The sequence below is a fragment of the Triturus cristatus genome, chromosome 12, assembly GCF_964204655.1.
Source record: "Triturus cristatus chromosome 12, aTriCri1.1, whole genome shotgun sequence".
Lineage (NCBI taxonomy): Eukaryota > Metazoa > Chordata > Amphibia > Caudata > Salamandridae > Triturus > Triturus cristatus.
In genome coordinates, this window is record NC_140595.1 from 780,096,102 (window position 1) to 780,119,669 (window position 23,568).

The 23,568-nt window shown below is 50.3% G+C and overlaps 1 protein-coding gene across 4 annotated transcripts in view; it reads left to right on the forward strand.

Annotated features, from left to right (window-relative positions):
• ARHGEF15 (Rho guanine nucleotide exchange factor 15) overlaps positions 1-23,568 on the forward strand; it is a 344,297-nt gene that overhangs the window by 93,483 nt on the left and 227,246 nt on the right. The window contains exon 1 of one of the 4 annotated variants that reach the window (XM_085639085.1): positions 22,657-23,068. The exons of the other annotated variants lie outside the window; for them this stretch is intronic. The gene's annotated coding sequence lies outside the window, so the exon portion shown is untranslated. Of the gene's footprint in view, positions 1-22,656; positions 23,069-23,568 lie in introns of those variants that run through there. 4 annotated transcript variants of the gene reach the window in all.

Consider the following 23,568-nt stretch of genomic DNA (forward strand, 5'->3'; position numbering starts at 1 on the left):
TCATTTTCACGAGGTGCCTTACAGATCGGGCCAATTTTTTCTCCTCTTGTTCCATTAGCAAGGTCAGATGTACCAGTCAAAATCCCTAATTGAACCAAAAAAGATCCTTGGATTGGAAAGGAGACACAAGAAGAAGAGTGCTTGCTCAACCCTAAATCTCCCCCCACAATCGGAAGAATTGCAAAAGAACACATCTAGAGAGGAAGAAGAAAGGATCAAGAAAGTGGAAGGGAGTTGAACTGAGTGCCACAAATATTGAAGAAGATAGGACAGTGGTCATGGATTTGGCTTGAGGAGCTGACCTCTCGGAGGAGAAGAGGACAGCATCTGTTTTGTTGGCTCGATTTGGGATTGTTGATGCTTCCCCAGTTGGGTGGTTGAGGGGTGTGTGGTAGATGGCTAGTGGATGTCCATTTTATGGCTTTAGATTCTCCTTGAAGGGCTTGTTGTTCAAGTGTGGAGGGTGGGGGAGGGAGCAGATGAGATGTTTATCAGGTTTGAGGGCACTGGGATGGAGGTCACTGGCCTGACTCCAGAGAAGTAAGGTCCCTAACTGGCCAGACATCAAATTCAATGAATTACTGCAATGGATACGAAAATGATGTGCATTTACATCAACATTCAAAATCAGTTGGGAATGGATCACTTGACCTGAGTAACCAGGGTCTGCAGTCTTATCCGTTAAGTTCAATAAAAAAAAAACTCATTCACGTACTCAACTCGCGAGGCGGTATATCTTGGTTCTCCGCCTTATCTTAAAAACGTGACAGCATCATCATAGGGTTTTGTTTTAGTTGTATGCTTCCTCCATCCGGAGGAGAACCACTGGTTATTGCAGTAATGATCAGATAGAAAATAGTGGGTGGTGGGTGTGTTGAAGTGAAGTGAGAATAGGTGTGATGTTTAAAAAATCATGTTGACCTAGATTGAATTTTTTTTAATGGTCTAGGTTCACGATTGTCTTAAAAAACAATTCTGTGTGTGTATAGACTTATTATCAGTCTCACGTACTATAAAGTCCAAAGTGGGGTCGACATGTTTCAGCCCTTCGTTTGCCCAGATGGGTCAGTGGGCTTTCTTCAGGACCGGTGTACAAGGTGAAGTCTGTACATTGTTAGTCTTTTTGTGAAGAGGTATGTATTTGTTCCCCGTTTTTTGGTCAAATTGTACCTGAAAGTCCTGCAATGCAGACTTCTTCGGATTGCCGGTGAGCGATATTTGCCAGTTTCAACAGGGTACAGCGCGACTTGTGCTGACTCTTCCCTTAGCAATCCAGATATTACATCAACATACAAGCCTTACTGCCCATGTAGGTGGACTATGATCCTCCTGGGCCTCAGAAAACATCTGTTTATCAACGAGTCCCATTGTCTGGCCAGAGACACATGGCTACTTTGGTCTCAAGGTTTACCCACACAATTTTGAGCATTAACGAAGACCAAAACAAAGGGGGCCGGGATACTGCGTGCCCCACAAGTTGGAATCTCACTGTAAGAATCTGTTGTAGGCAAGGAAGGAAGGTGACAGTTACCAAATGGGCCAATGAGGGGAGGACGGTTGCGTTTACAGCAGTGCATGCCCCAGGGTTCCTTTAGGTTAGGAGATCACTAGTCTTGTTGTACCATCGCACCTTCATCTCGCACAAACCAAAGCAGACTGTCTTGGTCCTACACTATAAAGCCTTGGAATAGCAATATACCTGTAGACATAGCGCTTTGAGTGCTTGAGGAACCATAGGCACCTTAAGTCATCTCCCATTGAGTGGTGGTACGGCCTTCTGTTCCCAGTCTATACGGCAATCCATATCCTATTAACCCGCACTTGGAAGTCAGCCTCTATGGAGGACAACATTCCGCTGCGGCAGAAGGAGGCTGCGCGCTTTGTGCAGGCTGTGTTCGATTGTCGTTATCTTCATATAAAACTCATCATTTTTGTGAAAATGTCTGTAGGTTTGACTTTCCATCAAGTTACACATACACAGGGCCACTTTAATTGAGTAATTCTACGTCTGCAGCGATTTTACATATTTATTTATTTGCCGCATTTGCCACATAATTCATCATCTGCTGAATAATCTGCGGATTATAACAAAACAAAAAAATTGTAGCTCAAACAAATCAGCTGCATAATCTGATATTAAAAAAAAATTGTTTCTAGCTCAAACGGATCAAACGTTACAAAAAATATAGCGACTCAGGTTCCGGTGCACCGGAACTCCTTTCGCTGAGTTTGACTAGTCATCTTTAAGTTGCTTATTGCTCTAGTTGGGTGTTAAATTGAAACTAATAAAGTGCACTCTATTCCCAGACAGTATTATATCGCCAGGTGTAAAAATGACAAAATAATGAAGTAATACGATCATAAAATGTGCCACATCATGCTGCATAATTTGCCGTTTCTTGCCGCATAATTTATTCAACCCTGCTGCATAATTTGATCCTCTTCCACCGCATAATTCCAGTGGCCCTGCACATACCTCAGGCTTCGGATAGCAAAGCTATTCCTGGGCAATGGTGGCCAGATTGCTCCATGACTTAAGGCTTGCCACGGACATCTGATCTGGTCTACCGGCCACTGAGTCACCGATTTAAATTCCATTGACCACAACACTGCCTTCCGTCTTCTGGGGTCGATCGATTGAGTACCATTCAGTTGTGTGTTATGTATCGCACATAAACACTGCAAGAGTGGTACAACACTGCCTAACAACAAAATGGCACTAAGAGGTGACAGAGATCTCTCATTTGCAGACCTCAGCTATTAAAGCAAACATGTTACAGGTTCAGGTTTCAGACAGCAGACCTATCTCTCATGTTAATCGGTAAGGGTCTCAGATAGAAGAGCTATAGATCAATTTGCACAATTCTCAGGGACTCGGATTTTGGACTTTAAGGCTATTCATTTGGGTTACAGAAATCCTAGAAGCTTAGCCTCCGATGGCAGAGCTATTGCTCAAGTCACTGTAAAAAGTAAGTGAAGTTGTGCAGTTGTGGAGCAAGGCTGGAAAATGTGTACTGCACACTTGTCCCTCAAAATGTCCCTCGGATATACCCTAAACCATGCTTAATGTGTGCTGGTGCTTGCAGGTGGTCGGTCCCGGCACTCATTTTTGGAAACCAGGACTTAATTTTCATCATCAGACCTTGATACAGACCAACAGAGAGAGACAGAAAAGGAAGGGAGAGAAAAATAGTTAAACAGTGGCAAGTGAAGAAAGAAGGGATGAAAAAGAACCCGAAAGAGTGAGATAACGAGACAAAGTGTGGAGTGGTGTAAGAAAAGCATGAGGCAGAATCCAAATTATTTAGCCTTGGTGTTTGGCAATACCGGCTCCTAGGAAAAACTTTGGACTTCTGCACTTTTGGAGAAAAAAAATAGCCACTTATTGTGAAAGAGTGGGTTACATTTCAACTGCTTGTACAAGAGCTGTGTACATCAGGAATTTTGAACTTTGAGCACTAGATAAGTGTTGGGATTCGGACACAAGGCAAAGCCAGCATTTGGACATACCTCCGTTTGGGACATTGCTTGTAGGCTGAGGTGCAGCACTGCAAGCTCGCCTCACGCACACACAGACACAGGGGCCAGCAGAAGAAGGTTCCCCCGCATACAATAACAAAGCAGAGGCAACTACCCTGTCAGTCTCCGTCACGCAACAAAGGATGCATAGCGCTGATAGCATGAGAGCTAGCTTCTCACATGCACAACAGGCAGTAGCACTGCAAGCTTCCCTCGCAAAAAAGAACTACATGTTGTAGGTAGGACTCAAGTTTACATCAGACAGGGAGCAGCGATGCAAGTTTACTTCACACACCAGACAGAGAGCAGCGGTACAAGCTTACTTCACACATCAAACAGGGAGCAGCAGTGCAAGTTTATTTCACACATCAAACAGGGAGCAGCAGTGCAAGCTTACTTCACACATTAGAGAGCAGCATTACAAGCTTACTTCACACATCAAACGGGGATCAGCGGTGCAGGTTTACTTCAAACATCAAACAGAGAGCAGCGGTGCAAGCTTACTTCACACATCAAACAGAGAGCAGCGGTGCAAGCTTACTTCACACATCAAACAGAGAGCAGCGGTGCTAGCTTACTTCAAACATCAAACAGAGAGCAGTGGTGCAAGCTTACTTCACACATCAAACAGAGAGCAGCGGTGCAAGCTTACTTCACACATCAAACAGAGAGCAGCGGTGCAAGCTTACTTCACACATCAAACCGAGAGCAGCGGTGCAAGCTTACTTCACACATCAAACAGAGCAGCGGTGCAAGCTTACTTCACACATCAAACAGAGAGCAGCGGTGCAAGCTTACTTCACACATCAAACAGAGAGCAGCGGTGCAAGCTTACTTCACACATCAAACAGAGAGCAGCGGTGCTAGCTTACTTCAAACATCAAACAGAGAGCAGCGGTGCAAGCTTACTTCACACATCAAACAGAGAGCAGCGGTGCAAGCTTACTTCACACATCAAACAGAGAGCAGCGGTGCATTCTTACTTCAAACATCAAACGAGAGCAGCAGTACAAGCTTACTTCACACATCAAACAGAGAGCAGCGGTGCAAGCTTACTTCAAACATCCAACAGGGAGCAGCAGTGCAAGCTTACTTCCCGCATCAACAGGGATCAGCGGTGCAGGTTTACTCCACACATCAGAGAGCAGCAGTGCAAGCTTACTTCACACATCAAACAGAAAGCAGCAGTGCAGGCTTACTTCACACATCAAACAGAGAGCAGCGGTGCAGGTTTACTTCAAACATTAAACAGAGAGCAGCGGTGCTAGCTTACATCAAACAGAGAGCAGCGGTGCTAGCTTACATCAAACAGAGAGCAGCGGTGCAAGCTTACTTCACACATCAAACAGAGAGCAGCGGTGCAAGCTTACTTCACACATCAAACAGAGAGCAGCGGTGCAAGCTTACTTCAAACATCAAACAGAGAGCAGCGGTGCAATCTTACTTCAAACATCAAACCGAGAGCAGCGGTGCAAGCTTACTTCACACATCAAACCGAGAGCACCAGTGCAAGCTTACTTCACACATTAGTGAGCAGCGGTGCAAGCTTGCTTCAAACATCCAACAGGGAGCAGTGGTGCAAGCTTACTTCACACATCAAACAGAGAGCAGCGGTGCAAGCTTACTTCAAACATCAAACAGAGAGCAGCGGTGCAATCTTACTTCAAACATCAAACCGAGAGCAGCGGTGCAAGCTTACTTCACACATCAAACCGAGAGCACCAGTGCAAGCTTACTTCACACATTAGTGAGCAGCGGTGCAAGCTTGCTTCAAACATCCAACAGGGAGCAGTGGTGCAAGCTTACTTCACACATCCAACAGGGAGCAGCAGTGCAAGCTTACTTCCCGCATCAAACGGAGAGAGCTGCAGTGCAAGCTTACTTCTCACATCAAACCGAGAGCTGCAGTGCAAGCTTCGCTCACATTAAACGGCTCCTGTCTTCTACCAGGTTGGAATCTGGATGAGGGAGAGCAATGCCTCATGTGTTCATGGCAGAGGAGTCTGGGTAAAGCCTTTTCTCCAGGGCTTGCAGCAAGGCTCCTGAGCCTGTGGGTGGACATCTTATCCTTAAAAGGTGGCCATTAAAGGCTTTCCATAAACTGACCAAGACCCCTTTTTCCTACAACATGAAATCACTAGTGAGTCGGTTTCAGGCTTACCAGATTTCTCAAGATAATTCCTTAATTTTCAGAAAGATCACAGACTCTGCATAGGATCAGGCCCTCTGCTCATCTGTGTCTCCTCTCTGCTTCAAAACGTGCGTTGCAATTGTGTCAGAACTGAGCATGGCCCCCCCTTCAGGGCTTTCACCGTCAAGCTGCGCTGGACCTTCTGATGACAAATAAATAACTTCATGCCTCATTATCAGGGTGATGGTCTTTTCTGAGCCGGCTCCTTGGAGCAGAACACACCTGAGTTAGGAAAAGTTCATCCTCTGCATGTTATTTACATAAGTCTTGTGACTGCATATTAAATGAATCTGATATCAAAAAAGTGATCAGCTGTTGTGACCAGTCCAGTGACTCCTCCCTCTGTGCCCATGTTTTGTTCCAGGCTAGGGGAGGGCGGAACTTGCGAAGTTTGCCTTTGCGGAATTCTGTTGAGTTACGGAAAAACGCTTGCTTTTTCTGCCAATCGAGTAGAAAATCTACACAAGCGGCAGCAAATTTACTCGAACAGCAGCCCTCTGACCATGACTGCCATCAACCCCCCCCCCCCCTTCCCACGTTAGAAAATCACACTAGAGGATGCCAAATCTGGCTTGCATATTCTGGAGCTTTCAAAGAGGAAAATTCTGCCACATGGCGATCTGTGGAATATGGCCAGAACTCCGCTATAAAGAGTAATGCGATGCAGCCAAAATTCTGCCAGTTCTGCTAGTGGGAATATTCCACCCATCCCTATTCTAGGTCACTCCTGGCAGCCCTGCTCTCCGTGCAACAATGAGATGAAGGAGCCTTCATGCTTTGAGGGCACTGGGAAAGCTTTGCTCGCCCAGTGCAGCGGAGGGGCTAAACTTGGGCATGCTATGCACTACAGTCCTCTGCCAGCCCCTGAGACTGTGATGGAGTTTGGACATTCCCACTCTCACCTCTTGCTGTTTCCCTCAGTATGAGGCATGAGCGTCGAACCTTTCCGTTTTGACGTGAAACAATAGAGATCTAGAAGAGATTCACATGCTCTCAAGTTATTCTCCGTGTTGTTTCCTTCTGGCTCAGTGGCAGACATAGACAATCTTCTTGAAGTACCCATACCAATATGGCTGCCAATTTTATTCAAACTATATTTTTTTTATCAATCCATGATGGCTTTCAGGCAATTTCCTGTGACGTCACTGCTGCCTAAATCCTATATTAACAAGCTTTGGCATAGCCAATGGGTCTCGCCTTCGGGATCTTTTAAGTTTTTAGCTAGGTTTTATATTATTGTATGTGAAAGTTCTAATAAATGTGTTAAAACATTCACATACAATAACATGAAATATAACTAAAAAGTGAGAGCGGGGGTTGGCGCAGAGAGTAGAGGCAGGGTGCTGTGGCATAGAGCTAAGCAGGCAGAAGGTACTGGAAAAACGGGGTGAGTGTGAGGGGGGAAGAGAGTAGAGACAGCGAGCAGGGTGCTGTGGCATAGAGCCGGACAGGCAGAGGGCACCAGAAGCACGGGGTGAGAGCTGCAAAGCGTGCATGTAACGCGCATAATGTGTGCAAGATACCAACATGCTCACTATACACAGTTGTATGTTTCTATATACCTGTTTCTGCTATGTGTACGTGTATGCATGTACCTACAATGTGCAACATAGCATGCTTATTGTACACATCTGTATGTTAATACATACAATAATCTGCTTTGTACATGTGAGTAAGTGACACAGAGGACACTTATTTGTCACACTTTCTTAATATTCACTTTATGGAGATGACAGTCACTGGATTGTTGTGAATGGGACGTGTGCATTTTGCAGAGGTGGCATCTTGGGGTGCTAGGGCCAGTCACGAAGAAAGGGCACATCAACAAAGCTATGGACGATGTTTATCATAATGATAGGAAAGGGAAGAAGGGCGCGTGGGATACATAGGCAAGGGAGGCATGTGGAAGGCGGGGGGGTGGTGTGCGAATGTGGAAGAGAAGGAAACAAGTGCTGGAACTGACTAGCGAGGGGGGAGGGGAGGCAGTGAAAGGACAGAGAGCCACTAAAAGCAATGAGAGGACTGGCACGTGCAAGGGAGGAGAGGTGTGGAAAGCACGGATATTTGTTTTATACTTTGCAGTTTTAGATAGCGTCGGCACCAGAAGCACGAGGTGAGAGCAGGGGCGGGGGCAGAGAGTAGAGACCGGGAGCAAGCAGGGTGCTGTGGCATAGAGCCGGACAGGCAGATGGCGCCGGAAGCACGGGGTGAGAGCAGGGCAAAGATTAGAGACAGGGAGTAAGCAGGCTGCTGTGGCATAGAGCCGGACAGTGAGTGAGAGGGCACAAAGAGGCGAAAGAGAGTGGAGAGCGAGTGCCTCGCGCTCATTTTCAAGCACTGTACTTGTGGCACGCCCCTGCGCACTTCCGCAAGGTGGATGCCGCCACAAGCACGAGTGTGTGCTTGAAAATGTCCTGAGCGACAGCTAAAGATCCTCCTAAGCAGCGCATGCACGCTGCGTAGGCGAGACCTAAAAAGCCAGTGCTGGGAAACGATGCATTGCAACACACTGGAGGCTTATTTTTGTGGTTGTTAATCCTCCTCTTGCTATCATTTTTGTCCCTGACTTTGGTATCATTCTTTCAGCTGCAAGATTCCTTATTTGCCAAAAGCTCTTTTCTGTTTATTTTGCCAGCCCTGATTCATGGCGCCTGGATGCCCTCATGGGTGACAAGTAGTGCTCTACAAATCTACTGATTGATTGATTGACTGAGGGTTTGTTGCCTTGCTGATCAGTCATGCTTCTTGCTTCATCTTCTTTCAAGAATATCAAGACAGCCTTGGAGGGTTTTATCTGCCGTAGTCTCTTTTTTTCCCGCTTTGAGGGCTGATTCTAGATTGCAGTGGTCACTTGGTAAGTGTCTGTATGGTGCAGGGTGGTGCTGCGGCTACTGGGAAGGGTCACTCCTTCCTCGGGCAATTAAAACAAACCAGAAAGAATGGACTCTTTCATCCAGCCCTTGACAATAGCACACCTTCTACCCTAGAGGAGGAGGCACGGAGGGAGCCCGAGCACAGGGAGGACTCAGAAGGCCGCCTGTCGGCCTCGGTTGTGAGTCCATAACGGGACTGGATCACATACTGGCCAATCCCAAACTGCTCTCCCCTGCGAGGCCAGTTTTCAACCCTGACATGACTGCGTATTTCAGCTGGATGAATTATCGCAATATGTTTATCCTCTGATTAAACCCATATATAATTCAGTAGGAAGCTGATAACAAACTCATGTCAGAACTAGAACTATAAAAGTTAGGGTCTCACTTTTTAGTTTTCAGGTAAATCTGAATTGCCACCAAGTGGACCTCAAAAATTCTGATTTATGTTTCTCAGACACAAGGCGTGTAGGCTGTAGGGGTCAGGTGAGTGGACAAAGTCCAGCGCACAGGCAACGCCCAGGTGGAAGAAACCTCTTTCTAACCAGTACTTTGTAAAGTAGCACAAGGCTGGGTGAGGCTGCAGATTGGCATTTCAGAAACACGCAAGAGGTGCCCTTTTAATAAAATCAATATCCCCGAAGAACAGAACCTTTGTCCTCACTGAGATCAGGCCACCCTTGGTTTATTTCACTGTTGTGGAGTGTAGGTGGCATAAAAAGGGATATTTGATTTAAATATGAACCTGGGAAATAACGGTATAATACAGGCCTCAGTCACCACTGAGCAAGAAAAAAATGACTGGATTTTTCCCGAAAAGATGGGCGTTTAACTCCTCGCGAATTAGAAACTGCAACATCATTCAAGAGTACCATTTGGGTCAACTGGATATGCGACTCCATATCGGAAATTCAATCGGCATCAAAAACTGACCCGACCTATGTTACATTCATCCCCGAATGTGCTTTGGGGATAGCACTTGTGGCATGAAACTAGAGGGGGGAGAGGAAGAAAGAGGGTACGAGAGGCTGGACGGAAAGACCCAGCTGTGACCTTAAAATGTATTGGAACACTGGAATGTTGGGAGCTCCCTTGAAGACAATGTCGTGCTCCGGGCTTCTAATGGCCAATAGAAGCGCAGAGCATCAACATTCCAATGTTTGTTCACAGTCGTTGCTGTGAACAAAGGCCTCTCGGAGCTCGTGGGGATTTCAACCCCCTTGGGCACCTTGAGGCCTTTATTTTATAAATTAGAACATTCTGCCCTCAAATGTTGTAATACCCTTAGAACCCTCTGTAGCTCCCTTTAATGCTAAAGTGGGCCTTTAATGGCCGGTAGAGCCTCCTACGGCGGACTCTAAGGCTATACCATGTCACTGAAAATGGAAGCAGGTACACAGAGAGGCAGAGATGGGGACAGGAGCAGGACATTAAGCCAAAGTTCTGGGACTGATGCGGGTAAGCGATTGTGCTAATAAACCTAGGGTAAAGCTGGCGACCATGTAGGGACTGCGCGTCAAGCGCCTGCAAGGCAGTGGGGTAACATTGTCTACCAGCCGCTGTGACGCAGATTGTTAAGGCACCACATCAAGTGATATTTCCATAGCATTTATACTCCAAACCCTATGAGGACGTGGATGGAACATCAAGAGCTTAGAACACAATTACTTGCAGCATGAGAAATGACAACACTTTTTTGTGGAGAAATTTATATACAAGTTTATTGATTTCCTTGGGTGAGTTAACTTACTGGGGACCCTGGTGTCAGTGGTGAGTTCACCCATCCTGAGAAAACTGGAACTGTCCTGCTGGTACTCAAACCAATGCGACTTCATTCTCTTTGTAGCTCTTTCAGGCATTGGGCTTGCCACACTTTAACAACAAGCTCAAGACAAGTCAGAGCCAGTCCCACCGTTTCTCAAGATTACAACTGTCCCTCTGGGGATTAAGGAGTACCACCACTTCATCTCAGGTCCCCCATAATGGCCCCCTAGTGGGCTAAGGAAATCCCTTTTCACCTCCTAGATCCTATTTGGATGCCCTTGTTGGATAAAGTTTTGGAATCGCCTTGTAACTTCGACAAGTCTCTGGGATGGCACCTTGTGGTAACCGAGGTCCCTTCCTCCCCCCACCCCCGCTTCCTGCCGTTGATCTCGAAATGAGGTACCACTTGTCCCTCCAAGACCTCTGGTATACTCGACTTGAAAATGTCTGAGCCTGTGTCGGGCAAAAGGCACGATGTCTGGTTCAAAGTTCCGTCTCGTTGTCTCATAGGAAGGCTATGTCTAATGAAGGCAAAGCCAGGTTTATTTGTGGACTTGTGTGTGGTGAGAACGATTTGCTTCTGGATAACTCAATGGTCGTTGGAGATGAGGGGGATGGTCTCGGACTGGGCAATTGTGCGTTGTCCCAGTCGGCCACCAGCTTGTGAGTATTTCCTACTAGGTCTGAGGTAGCACCCAGGACATAACGACACTCTTGCCATGTAAACTATCGGGATGTCTGGGTTCTGCATCCCCTCTTCGAATTATTGACAGAGTTGTGTTTCCTGCATGTAAATGTAAATCCGTATTTGTAAAGCGCGAACTACTCACCCTTATGGGTCTCAAGGCGCTGGGGGCCCTCGTGGAAATTAAGTGAGCTATTGACCAGAGTCACATGGTGCTGAGTGGCCGCCGGAGCTGGGTATCGAACCGTGAACCCTGTGCTCCGAAGTCAGCTGCCCTGGCCGCTGCACCACACCTCTCCACACCCCTGGCCGCTGCACCACACCTCTCCACATGACAGCTCGATGTTGAGAGTACTCATGGTTCTGTTAACTCGCCGTGGCCTGTTGGACTACCCAGGTCATGGCCAAGTGGATCATCGCCTGGATTCGTCACCCTCCTGGGTAATAACAAGAAAATACCCGATTTATACAAATGCATTTAAAGGCCCAGTCCCTAGTGCGCCTTCGACCCAGAGGATCTCTGCGATGAGAGCATTACTTCGTTCACTCCAGCGGAGGAGCAGACGGCCGTCCTTTAAGATTAGGACGTGTTTTGTCCAGAATATGCCAGAGTCTGTGAGGACAGCCCTCTTTCGAGAATCCCATTTCAGCATATGATTTAAGATTGGATTAATAACTCTTTCTGGACTCTTCCCGCCTTTGACTCATCCCAAACCTCATCTAACGTGTGTGGTCTCCCAAATAACCCCCTCTAGACTCTTCCCTCCTTTATCCTATTCGATCCAACTAACAGACTCGCATGTCCAGCGCTCAAATGAACAACTTGGATTTCCCTTGAATAATCCACTTTGGGTTCCGGAGTAGCGTGCTACTCGCCGAGAAGCTCTTCAATGCCCCGTCAGGGGTAGTAAGCGCTATATAAATAAAATTACAATTCATTTGTGCATTTTTTTTAATTCGCCCCCCCAAAAAAGCACTGCACACAATAACTTTAAGCACCAAATGATTTTCATTGTATGAAATAAACTTTCAGCATTACTGCCATTTCCCGCTTCCCTTCAGACGATGTCATGGCGACCCTCGGACTCAGTCATACTATTTATAAGGTCGGATTGCCTTCACCGTCTTCGCCCTCTCGAAAACCTCCTTAAAAGCAGTTGTTGCAGACAGTGCAAAAAAGTTGGTCTATAAATTGTATTAATCGGGCACAATGTGATGTAACCATCTCCCTTAATTTCATGGTCGTCCGTTTGTCCTCGAGTCAGTTTTGGACAGCTTCACATGGTTTGACCAAGCATTGGCTTCATTTTCTGCCAGTGACGTCACACGGGATGGTAACGGTGCCTTCCTTGATTACGTACTTCCCAGGGCAGTACCTTCCCTCGCGGTAGACCTTCTGTGAACCCGAGGCTCTTACAGTTTACTCGCCCCTAAAATTTCTGTTTTCGAACCAGCTCTTCACAACAATAAACTTGTCCACCCCCGCAGCTGTAGAGAGCCACCCGGGCTCTCTCGTACAGTGTATCCACAATCACGCATGCATACACCCCTCGGGCGGGCTCGACCTGAGGGGATAAATAAACTGCTGGAGACTGCTTGGGGTCTTCCGGCCAAGAAAGTACAACTAAGCGTGGCATACCTTATTTAAGCGCTGTTGCGGCCCACTGTTCACGTGGCCCCGCCGCGCTACATTGGCGACGAGGCCAGTCGCGCCTCACTTGTGCATCGCTGCCTGGTCGGTGCCCACCCATGTCGCTCCGTTTCTGCCGTTCCTGCCTGCTGCGAGGAGAACTGCCTGGTGCCTCCGTGAGCCTCTGTCGGCGTCTGCGGCCTGTGCAAACCCCCCCCTCTGCTGCGGCTGCCCGTCCCATGTCTGTAAGGACCAGTACCAAGTCCTCAGCCGCTGTGCACTGCGCCCACCCACGCGTCTCCCTGTCAAGCGGGAGCGCGTTCTGCTGGCGGCGCCTGTTGCGGCCGGAGGCATCTGGGGTGAGTGACTGCCGCGTGGGAATCGTCCTGCCGTGTGCCTTGCGGTGACGTGGCCTCCTCTCCTGCTCCCCGCTGCCTACACCGGCAGAAGGCATCTTGCTCCTGCCGTCAGCCCACCCGCCGCCCTCTCCCAGCATCTGGGCCTGTTGCTAGGCCCCAACTCCTACGCCCACCTGTCCATGCTGCAAGGCCCCACTGTAACAGCTGCCCAGCCTGCTGCCTGCACCCACCAGTAAGGCAAAGAGGAAGAGCGGGAGTGAGAGCAGGACCACATCCCAGACATCATCAGATGTAGCAAGGGAGGAGTAAGAAAATAAAAAAGAGACACACTGAATCCCTGCAAGGCCCACCAGCACAAACAGTGGTTTGGTGCCTGGTTGTTCCCCTGCATGCGCGCCAAGGAGTCGCCAATCACCCTAGTCAGCGCCAAAGAGAAAAGTCGCCTCTTCTGCACCATCAAGGCCAAAGAACAGTCTGTCGTGCGGGCCACGCATTAGTGCGCACATCCACCCACAGATTCCCAGCGCCAAAGTCACGCCTTCACACCTGCGCGCAGACGCACGGTTGCCATGAGCAACCCATCCATGACTGGCGCTGCCAGCCAACAGGCCGGGGAGAGCAATCAAGACAGGAGTGCCAATGCACCGCCCCCAGGGCACAGCCACACAGCTGTCGCACCTCTACCACCGTTCAGTCAAGCCTCAGACCCTGCCACGGCTGTGCCACGATGGAAAGCGTGGGTTGGACGGCTCAACCATTATTTCAAAGGTACCAGAGAAACCGATGGCACCGTGAAACGGTCGTTTCTCATCTACTACGGAGGCTCAGAAATTTATGACCTCTTTGAAACGCTCCCCAACACGGGAACAGAGTCCGTCGATATGTTCTATGCGTGGCTGTGCTGGCTGACCAGCACGTGCATCTTCACGGATCACAGGGAGGAAATACGAGACCAAATCATCCGGGGGTGCCGCTCCAAACTCCTGCGGAAGCTGATCCTTCGTCAACCCAGGATCTCGCTGGACGAGATCCTTGTCTTGGCCTGCTCCCACGAGCTGTCGGATGTCCAAGCTGAGGAAATGGAGGCTGCCTTACACATGCCAGTCGCCGCCTCACATGCGTCTAGGCACCCGCCGATCAAAGAAGAGAGGATCGAGACAATCCAAAGACACCCCAACACAGCTCGTCAAGTACCAAGACCGCAACCTGGAGGGCAGTGTGGATACTGTGGAGAAGATCACTTAGCGACAGCCGTCTGTGGGGCGAAAGGAAAGAGATGCTCCCGCTGCGGCAAGCTCAATCACTACACCAAAGTGTGCCGCGGTGGACGGTTCAGACAGACTCATTTCGAAGCCAAGAGGCATATCACAACGCGTTCGCCAGAACTCTCTCGACTATTCACCATAGACAAAGGAGGTTCAGCAGCAGGAACGGTATCTTGCTCTTGAAGATGATGACGACGAGGTGTTTGTGGTGTCGTATGTCAACAGGACGGACCATCACCGAAGGCCATCTCCGATGTGCTCTGTCTCAGTAGAAGGCATGGATGTTCAAGCCCTCATCGACACCGGCGCCTCTGTCAACGTGATGGACTCAGAGCAATATGACCACCTGTTGCCAAGACCACCGCTTGCGCCCTCCAGGGCCCGGATTTATACTTACAGAGGGACTGATCCTCTTCCTCTCCGTGGAGTCATCCATGCCAAAGTCGCCAGTGGAAAGTATACCACGGAAACTAGGTTCCACATCACAGAGGGAAGAAAGGGGACACTGCTCAGCTGCCACACAGCTGAAGACTTGGGGCTCGTCTTCTTTGCCAAACAGATCCATGACTCCCACGCCGAAGCCATTCTGAAGGAGTTTCCAGCTCTATTCACAGGACTAGGGAAATTCAATGCGAAGAAATTCAAACTCCACATTGACCCCACAGTGAGACCAGTCGCCCTCAGGCACCGGAGAGTGCCGTTCAATCTTCGCCCGCAGGTGGAGGAAGAGCTGAAAAAGCTTGAAGATCTTGACGTGATTGAGAAGGTCTCTGGCCCCACCCCATGGGTGTCCCCGCTGGTCGTGGCTCCCAAACCCAAGCACTCTGGAGCCATCCGGCTCTGCGTGGACATGAGACTACCGAACACAGCTGTCAAGAGAGAACGCCACATTACTCCCACCATAGATGATACAGTGGCAGACCTGGACGGAGCCAAGTGGTTCTCGAAACTGGATTTAAACGCAGGATACCATCAGTTGGAACTTGAACCCGAGAGTTGGTATATCACCACCTTTTCGATGCATGTTGGCCTCCGGAGGTATAAGAGACTCCGCTTTGGGGTGTCGTCGGCAGCTGAACTCTTCCAAAACTCCATCAGAGAAGCACTGTCGGGGCTGCAGGGCGTGATTAACCTCAGTGATGATATCCTGGTGTTCTCGGACACGTTAGAAGAGCATCACACATCTCCGAGCCACCCTGAAGAGACTAGGAGATTGCGGGTTAACCCTTCACAAGTCCAAGTGCTCGTTTTACCAAGAATCTGTTGATTTCTTTGGGTACACCTTCACCAGAGAGGGACTCCTAGTGGACCCCAAGAAGGCCGCTGCCATCCGAGCAGCCAGCACGCCGAAGAACCCCACAGAAGTAAGAAGCTCTCTCGGCATGGCCACATACTGCGGACGTTTAATTCGAAACTTTGCTGACATGTCGGAGCCGCTCCGGGCTCTCTCACGCAATGATCACAAGTGGGAGTGGACTGGGGCCGCCAACAAAACATTCAATGACATTAAGGCAGGACTACTGGACAAAACGGTAATGGCCTACTTCCATCCGGGGAGGCGCACTGAACTAATCTGTGATGCCAGCCCAGTGGGCCTGGGAGCGGTCCTTCTTCAGGAGAACAGCCCTGAAGTCTGGAGGCCGGTGGATTACGCAAGCAAGGCCCTCACTGACACGGAGACAAGATATGCCCAAATTTAGAGGGAGGCCCTGGCCATTAAATGGGCGTGTCAACATTTTCACCTCTACTTGTGCGGCCAAGAATTCCACATAGTGACCGACCACAAGCCTTTACTCCCGCTCTTCGCAGGTTTGTCCAGAGTGGCGCCCCCGAGAATTGAGCGATGGGTGGTGCAGCTGCAGTCATACAATTTCAAGGTCGTGTTTCGTCCCGGGGCCCACAACCCGGCCGACTACCTATCACACCACCCGGAATCCATATCGCCTTCAGGACATTCAACGGATGCGTGCAACGCCAAAGCATTCGTGAAAATGGTGTCGCAAGGAGCGTGCCCTACAGCCATGACGCTCGAGGAGATCGGCCGTGCCACCAATGAAGATGAGACGTTGTCCCGGGTGAAAACCGCACTGGGGAACAACGGATGGGCGCACTTCATGGATGGAACCCGCCCTCTCCGGATGGAGGTCAGCCACGCTCGACAACAGCTCTGGCAAGTGCGCCACAAACTCAGGGTGGGGGGAGCAAGGGGTTGTTCTAAGAGGACATCTGATCGTAGTCCCGAAAAGGCTGCAGAAGCGGATTCTCACTCACTGGCACACGTCGGACACCAGGGGATGGCCAAGACGAAGGCCAGGCTGAGGAACAAGGTCTGGTTCCCCGCAATGGACTCCATGGTGGAAGAGATGGTGAGACAGTGCCACGCCTGCACAATCACAGGGGGTGATCCGGCGCCAGTGATTACCGAAGAACCCAGTGAGACCCCCTGGGCAAAAGTCAGCCTTGACTTCGGGAGTTTCCCCGACGGACGTCACATGCTGGTCATGGTAGACTCTTTTTCGAAGTTCCCTGTTGTGGAGGTGGTGGCGTCAACAGCGTTCACCCATGTAAAGAGAGTTCTGGACAAGACATTTGCAATGATGGGACTGCCCGAGGAAATCAAGTCAGACAACGGACCTCCGTTCCAGGGCCGGGAGTTTCAAGAGTACCTCGAGAGCAAAGCAATTTATCACCGGATGATCACCCCGCTGTGGCCTCAAAGCAACGGAGAGGTGGAGCGTCTGATGCGAACACTTAACAGAGCACTGCGCATTTCCGTAGACCAAGGGGAAGACGCAGAGGCAGCTCTGGACCACTTTCTTGGCACCTATCGACAGACGCCCCACAACACAACCAAGTGCGCGCCGTCTCGCCTACTGTTCAAGTGGCCTCCGCGCGACAGTATCCCGTCGGACCCGACGTGGAAGCCGTTGGAACGAAACAATGAAGTGGTTCAGGCAAGAAGGAAGATGACGAACTGCAAGACCAGTGAGGCCCGCCGGGCACAAGAGCCTCAGTTAAGAGTGGGAGACCGTGTAGTGCTCAAGGACAGGCACCCTGGCTGGAAGTTCCAGACACCCTACGAGCCGGAGGAATGGACTGTCGTGGGCATCCAAGGGACCATGGTCACTACCCAGCGGGGACAGCAGTCCGTCACGAGAAATGTGTCCAGTTTCAAGAGGACTTGCGGGAATGACCCTGGTCACGAAGTCTCGGAGTATCTGGAGGCCACCCCGGGTCTCTCCCCACCAGTCTCGCCAGGAACACTGAGTCTGTCGCCGAGGGACTCACAAAGGGTGAGCGAAGAGGCTGTTCCCGTGGCAGGGTCAGCCCATCCAGACGAAGCATCGAGTTACCCCTGAATACTCCATCCGGCGCAGTGGCCGGTTCCAGCTCCTGGATCCAGAGGTATGGTCTCCGGCCGAACCCTGCGCCAAGTCAAAGACTGAAAGACTTTGTATGCACCTCTCCATGACTCAGGAGTACCTGATGGTCTGGCACCGAAAGAAAGGAGGGATGTAGAGAGCCACCCGGGCTCTCTCATACAGTGTATCCACAATCATGCATGCATACACCCCTCGGACCGGGCTCGACCCGAGGGGATAAATAAACGGCTGGAGACCGCTCAGGTTCTTCCGGCCAAGAAAGTACAACTAAGTGTGGCATACATTATTTAAGCGCTGTTGCGGCCCACTGTCCACGTGGCCCCGCCGCGCTACAGCAGCCAGCTCGGAAAGACCACTTGAGTCCGTCTGACCACTAAAGGCCGCTCTGTTCTTCTCCGGCTGTCAGATTCGATCTGACTGGTGTTTGTTTATTTTTTTTATATTACCGCGGCTCGAGTCCCACCCCTTTATATTCACATTAAATGTTAAGTCGCAGTTTTGTTTTCTTGTGGATCTGACACACGCTATAATGGGTGTTTTGGTTCACATGGTCAGCGCTGCGATTCCCTACCTGCTGGCTCCTTACTTCCTGCCTGTGCCACGCCCCTATGACGTCACTGGAACAGAAGACGGGGTCCCCCTTGTTTCCCCATGGAATAATTGCTGCTCAAAATTGCTCCAGCACAGTCGGCAGGGGAGCCGCGCTATGCCGCCGTCCTCTCTATGGCTTCCTTCGGGTGACGCTGCAGGCTGCTTCTCCCACCACTTGAAACAGGCCAAATATTTATTTTCAGGCCCTTTTCTACAATCTGGCTCCTGTCGTTGGTGGCACCCTGAGGCCGCTGCCAACAATTGCCTCGATAAAGCGGTCTCTGTGCAGTTTGTTTGTAAATGTGCCAAGCAACGCGTAGAGAAGGCGCAGTTGCAACTCTGCTAAAAGATGACGTGTTTTCAGCAGTTTAAGCCCCGCCCTCCTGGGGCGAGGCCGAGTCTGCACCTTGCACTGCAGCACACAGCGGTGAGGCAATCAAACACTTCCCAGCCATAAAGCTTGCACGGGGTGTGGTGCAAGAGTGCAGGGCAGGGGTAAAACCTGCAAGGAGGGCACAGGCTAGCAACAAGCATTGGCAAGATCTATTGGCTCTTCTCAGAGTGGCTGCTGGTCAGCATGCCTAAAAGTTAGTAGGGTAAAGGAGAGGGGTGTTGAGTGGAGTGGAGTGGAGTGGTCTGGATTGGCGTAGAGTGGAGTACAGTAGAGTTGAGTGGTGTGGAGAGGAGTGAAGTAGTGTCATGGAGTAGCATACAGTGTTGTGGAGGGAGTAGTGTTGTAGAGTGGAATGGTGTAGAGTTGAGTGGCATAGAGTAGAGCACAGTGTCAAGAGTTGAGTGGAGCAGCATAGAGTGTCGTGGTGTAGCGTGGAGTGGCGTAGGGAGTGTTGCGTAGAGTGTTATAGAGTAGAGTGGCGTACAGCGGAGTAGATCGTCCGTGTGTAGTGGCATAGAGTGGCGTAGTGTATGATAGAACAGAGTGGAGTAAAGTGTTATGGAGTGGCATAGAGGGAGTTGCATAGAGTGGCGTAGTGTTGTAGAATGGCCTAGAGTGGAGTAGCGTGTCAGTGGAGCAGAGTTTAATGGAGTAGAGCATCTTGGAGTGTCTTGTAGTAGAGTGGCCTGGAGTAACGTGGCGTAAAGTGCAGAGTGCAGTGGTCTTGAGTACAGTAGTCTTGAGTAAAGTGGTGTAGAGTATAGTGGCGTAGAGTAGCATAGAGTTCAGTGTCATAGAGTGCAGTGCTGCAGAGTAAAGTGGCGTAGAATGCAGTGGTGTAGAGTGCAGTTTCGTAGAGTATGGTACAGTGCAGTGTAAATTGGTATAGAGTGCAGTGACGTAGAGAGTACTGGTTTCGAGTAAAGTGACGTAGAGTGCAGCGGTGTAGAGTGCAGTTTCGTAGAGTATGGTACAGTGCAGTGTAAATTGGTATAGAGTGCAGTGACGTAGAGAGTACTGGTTTTGACTGAAGTGGTGTAGAGTGTAATGGTATAACATTGATTGGCATAGAGTGGAGTGGCGCAGAGTGGAATATAGCGGAATAGACTGCAATGGCATAGAGTAGATTGTTTCTGAGTAGAGTATAGTGGTGTAGAGTAGATTAGAGTGGATTGGCGTAGAGTACAGTGGCAGAGTGGAGCAATGCAGAGTAGAGTGGTGTAGATTTCGGTGGCGGGGAGAGCGGTGTCGCAGAGTAGAGTGACGTAGAGTGAAGTGGCATAAAGTGAAGTCGTGCAGAGTAGAGAGGTGTAGGGTGCTTTGACAGAAATGTGCGCAGTGCAGTGGTGTATAGTGCAGTGTCAGGTGCAGAGAGCGGTGACATAAAGTACAGTGGTGCAGAGTAGAATAGCGTTGCGTAGAGTGCAGTGACAGAGCACAATGTAGAGTGACGCAGTGTACAGTGCATTGGCATAGAGAAGAATGGTGTAGAGTATGGTGGCGTAAAGTGCAGTGGTGCAAAGTAGTTGGCATAGGTACAGTGACGTAAGATGCATTGGTTTTGAGTAAAGTGGTGTAGAGTGAATTGGCGTAGAGTGCAGTGGTTTAGAGTAGAGTGGAGTAGAGTGCAGTGGTTTAGAGTAGAGTGGAATAGAGTGCAGTGGTTTAGAATAGAGTGGAATAGAGTGCAGTGGTGTAGAGTAGAGTGGAATAGAGTGCAGTGGTGTAGAGTAGAGTGGAATAGAGTGCAGTGGTGTAGAGTGGAATAGAGTGCAGTGGTGTGGAGTGTAGTGGCGCAGACTGTAGCGGCATAGAGTAGATTGTTTCAGAGTGGAGTGGTGCAGTGTACACTAAAGTGGTACGGGGTAGAGTGCAGTGGCATAGAGTAGTGGCGTAAAGCACCGTGGCATAAAGTAGAGTGACGCACCATTGATTGCAGTGGTGTAAAGTGGAGTTGTACAGAGTGGAGTAGAGTGGCACAAAGTGCAGTGCCATAGGGTGCAGTTGCGTAGAATAGATTGTTTCAGAGTAGAGTGAAGGGGCGTAGAGTGGAGTGGTGCAGGGTAGAGTGGAGTGGTATAGAGTGCAGTGTGGCGTGAACTGGTGTAGAGTGCAGTGGTGCATAGTAGTTGGGGTGGAGACTAGTGCACTGGCTGAGTAGAATGGTGTAGAGTAGAGAGGCTTAGAGGGAAGTGGCATAGAGTGCAGTAGTGAACAGTAGCTCAGAGTGGCATAGAGTGCAGAAGAGTGGCATAGATTGGTGTGGAGTAGAGTGCAGTGGTGGCATAGAGTTCAGTGGCAGATTGCAGTGCTGCAGAGTAAAGTATCTTAGAGTGCATTGGTGTAGAGTAGAGTAGTGGCGTAGAGTGCAGTGCTGTACAGTGGTGCAGAGTAAAGTGAAGTAGAGTGCAGTGGTGTAGAGTACTGGTTTTGAGGAAAGTGGTGTAGAGTGATGTGGAGTGGTACAGAGTGCAATAGAGTGACCTAGACTGCAGTGGCAGAGTAGAGTCAAGTGGCATAAACAGTAGTGGCATAGAATAGAGTGTTGTAGAGTGCAGTGTTGCATGGTGGATTGGCGTAGAGTGCAGTGGCATAGTGTGGCATGAGTGGAGAGTGCAGTGGTACATAGTAGAGTGGCGTACAGTGGAGCAGAGTTGAATAGAGTGATTTGGTGCAGATTAGATTGGAGTAGAATGCATTGGTTTTGAGTAAAGTGTAGAGAGCAGTGTTGCACACTACAGTGGCATGGAGTGGTGTAGAGTGCAGTGGTGCATAGTAGTGTGGGGGTAGAGTGCATTGGCTCGGAGTGGAGTGGTGTAGAGTGCAGTGGTGCATAGTAGTGTGGGGGTAGAGTGCATTGGCGTGGAGTGGTGTAAAGTGCAGTGGTGCATAGTAGTGTGGGGGTAGAGTGCATTGGCTCAGAGTGGAGTGGTGCATAGTAGTGTGGGGGTAGAGTGCATTGGCTCGGAGTGGAGTGGTGCAGAGTGCAGTGGTGCATAGTAGTGTGAGGGTAGAGTGCATTGGCTCGGAGTAGAGTGGTGTAGAGTGCAGTGGTGCATAGTAGTGTGGGGGTAGAGAGCATTGGCTCGGAGTGGAGTGGTGTAGAGTTGAGAGGCATGGAGCTGTGCACAGAGGGGTGCAGTGACGCAGTGTGGAGTGGAGTCATGTGGAGAGGTTTTACGCAAACGTTTATTAAGCTGAACGATAACCCACTGAGCTATCTTCCCAGGATAGGAAACTGGGACATGCAGGTCACTGACAGTTATCACACACAACGTGTACTTCTAAAGCGCATGTTCACCCAAGGGTGTCTTGGCGCTAAATACAGATGTTTATTGTTATCGGCAGCTGGTGTTCAACCCTCAAAGCTACCTAGCTGGGACTGGTACCTTCGCCTCGAAAATATACAGATCTGAGCAGCATGCACGTCGAACGTAACGGAGGGTGCCCCAGCAGCACTGGTTCAACCCCCTGAGGTGTCGGAGTGGCTTCCACCGTCATAAGCCCCAGAGTGTCAGCCATTCTCGGGTAGGCGGGACACCCCAATCGTGACATTTCTAGCTCGCACGTGAGGACACGTAGTGTGGGAAAGTAGTCATTTAATAAGCGTTTGGCTGACAGGCGGAAGCGGTGCCTCTACTTCGAGACCTCACTGGCAGAAGAACAGGAGTCGTCGCAGTTTCGGTTCTCCGGGTGAAATGTGAAAGTTCGTTTGGATGCAGCGCTTAAAAGCGGAGACGGGCGCGCCGGTGTCTAAGCACTTGCGCTTTTAGTAGATTGCAGAACTGAGACACGGGGAAGTAAGACACTTGGCCAAGATCGCACGTTTTTGGTGACGCAGGGAGGCCGGGACTCGTGCTGTGGCCAACCTGTTTGAGTCAGCTCAGCTGCTTAACCATCCGGAGAGAGCGCGGGCATCCCGCCTCCTCCCCACTGGAGGAAGGGGGGCCGGTGCAGACTCGTGCCAGTGGTGGGCTATGCCTGGCTTTGGAGAATGATGAGGGTGATCGAACGCCTACTTGTCAGAAGTGCATACAGCGCCAACGGGCCTCTTCGCAGCGCTCGGAGACACTAGACACGGGGCAGGTTGTGCCGCATGCACTCCGGGTCCATCGCATGGAGGGAGGGCAGTCCCGGACCGGAGGGCAGGGCGCCGCGCCCTCCCTGCCCTCTCCGCCAATGGGTGGGCGGAGGTGTGGGAGGTGGGAAGGCGAGGTGTGGGGGTAGGAACACGACGTACAACCCCCGACTCATCCCGAGGCGCTCCCGGGGCAGGAAATGAAGTCACCCGGCGCCAGTCTGGAGGTCTCCCGCCCAGGCATCTCCAACGGATCCTGGGGAGGGCGGGGAGCGCGGACCCCCCAGTGAGGACTCCCCTGGACGAGGCGTCTCTGGGACCCACTGGACACGGGCGGTGAGTGAAGCACCTGTGACACCTGGGTTAGGAGATGCGGTGGGTTGGGCTTTTTCAACTGACCAGGGCATTCTGGGTCTTGTAGTCCTGGTGCATCACAGGTGGCGCGTGGTAACGGAGAGCCCCAGATTTAAGTAGATGTCCCTAGAGAGGCGTTTGTCCTTTTCCTTGCCACCCTCCGCAGTTTGTGGGATGTACATGCCCCAACTGACATCAAAAATAGCCAGCACAGTGTATTGTTCTCTCTGACCTTACACTGTGCAAGTTGCATCCGCGCCACTAACGTCTCAAACTGTGCAATGCAACGTTTCGTCTGGGTAATAGGCAACTGTCGGTAAAATACACCATGCCCCTCCTCTGACGTATCCAACAGCAATGGAGCGCATCCTTCGAAGCTTATGACGTCACAAACTGGCGAGGGAATTAAGCGGTCTAAGCTCCTGACATCACAAGCACCGGTTGAAATGAAACCTGTTCATCTCATGACATCACAAACCGCC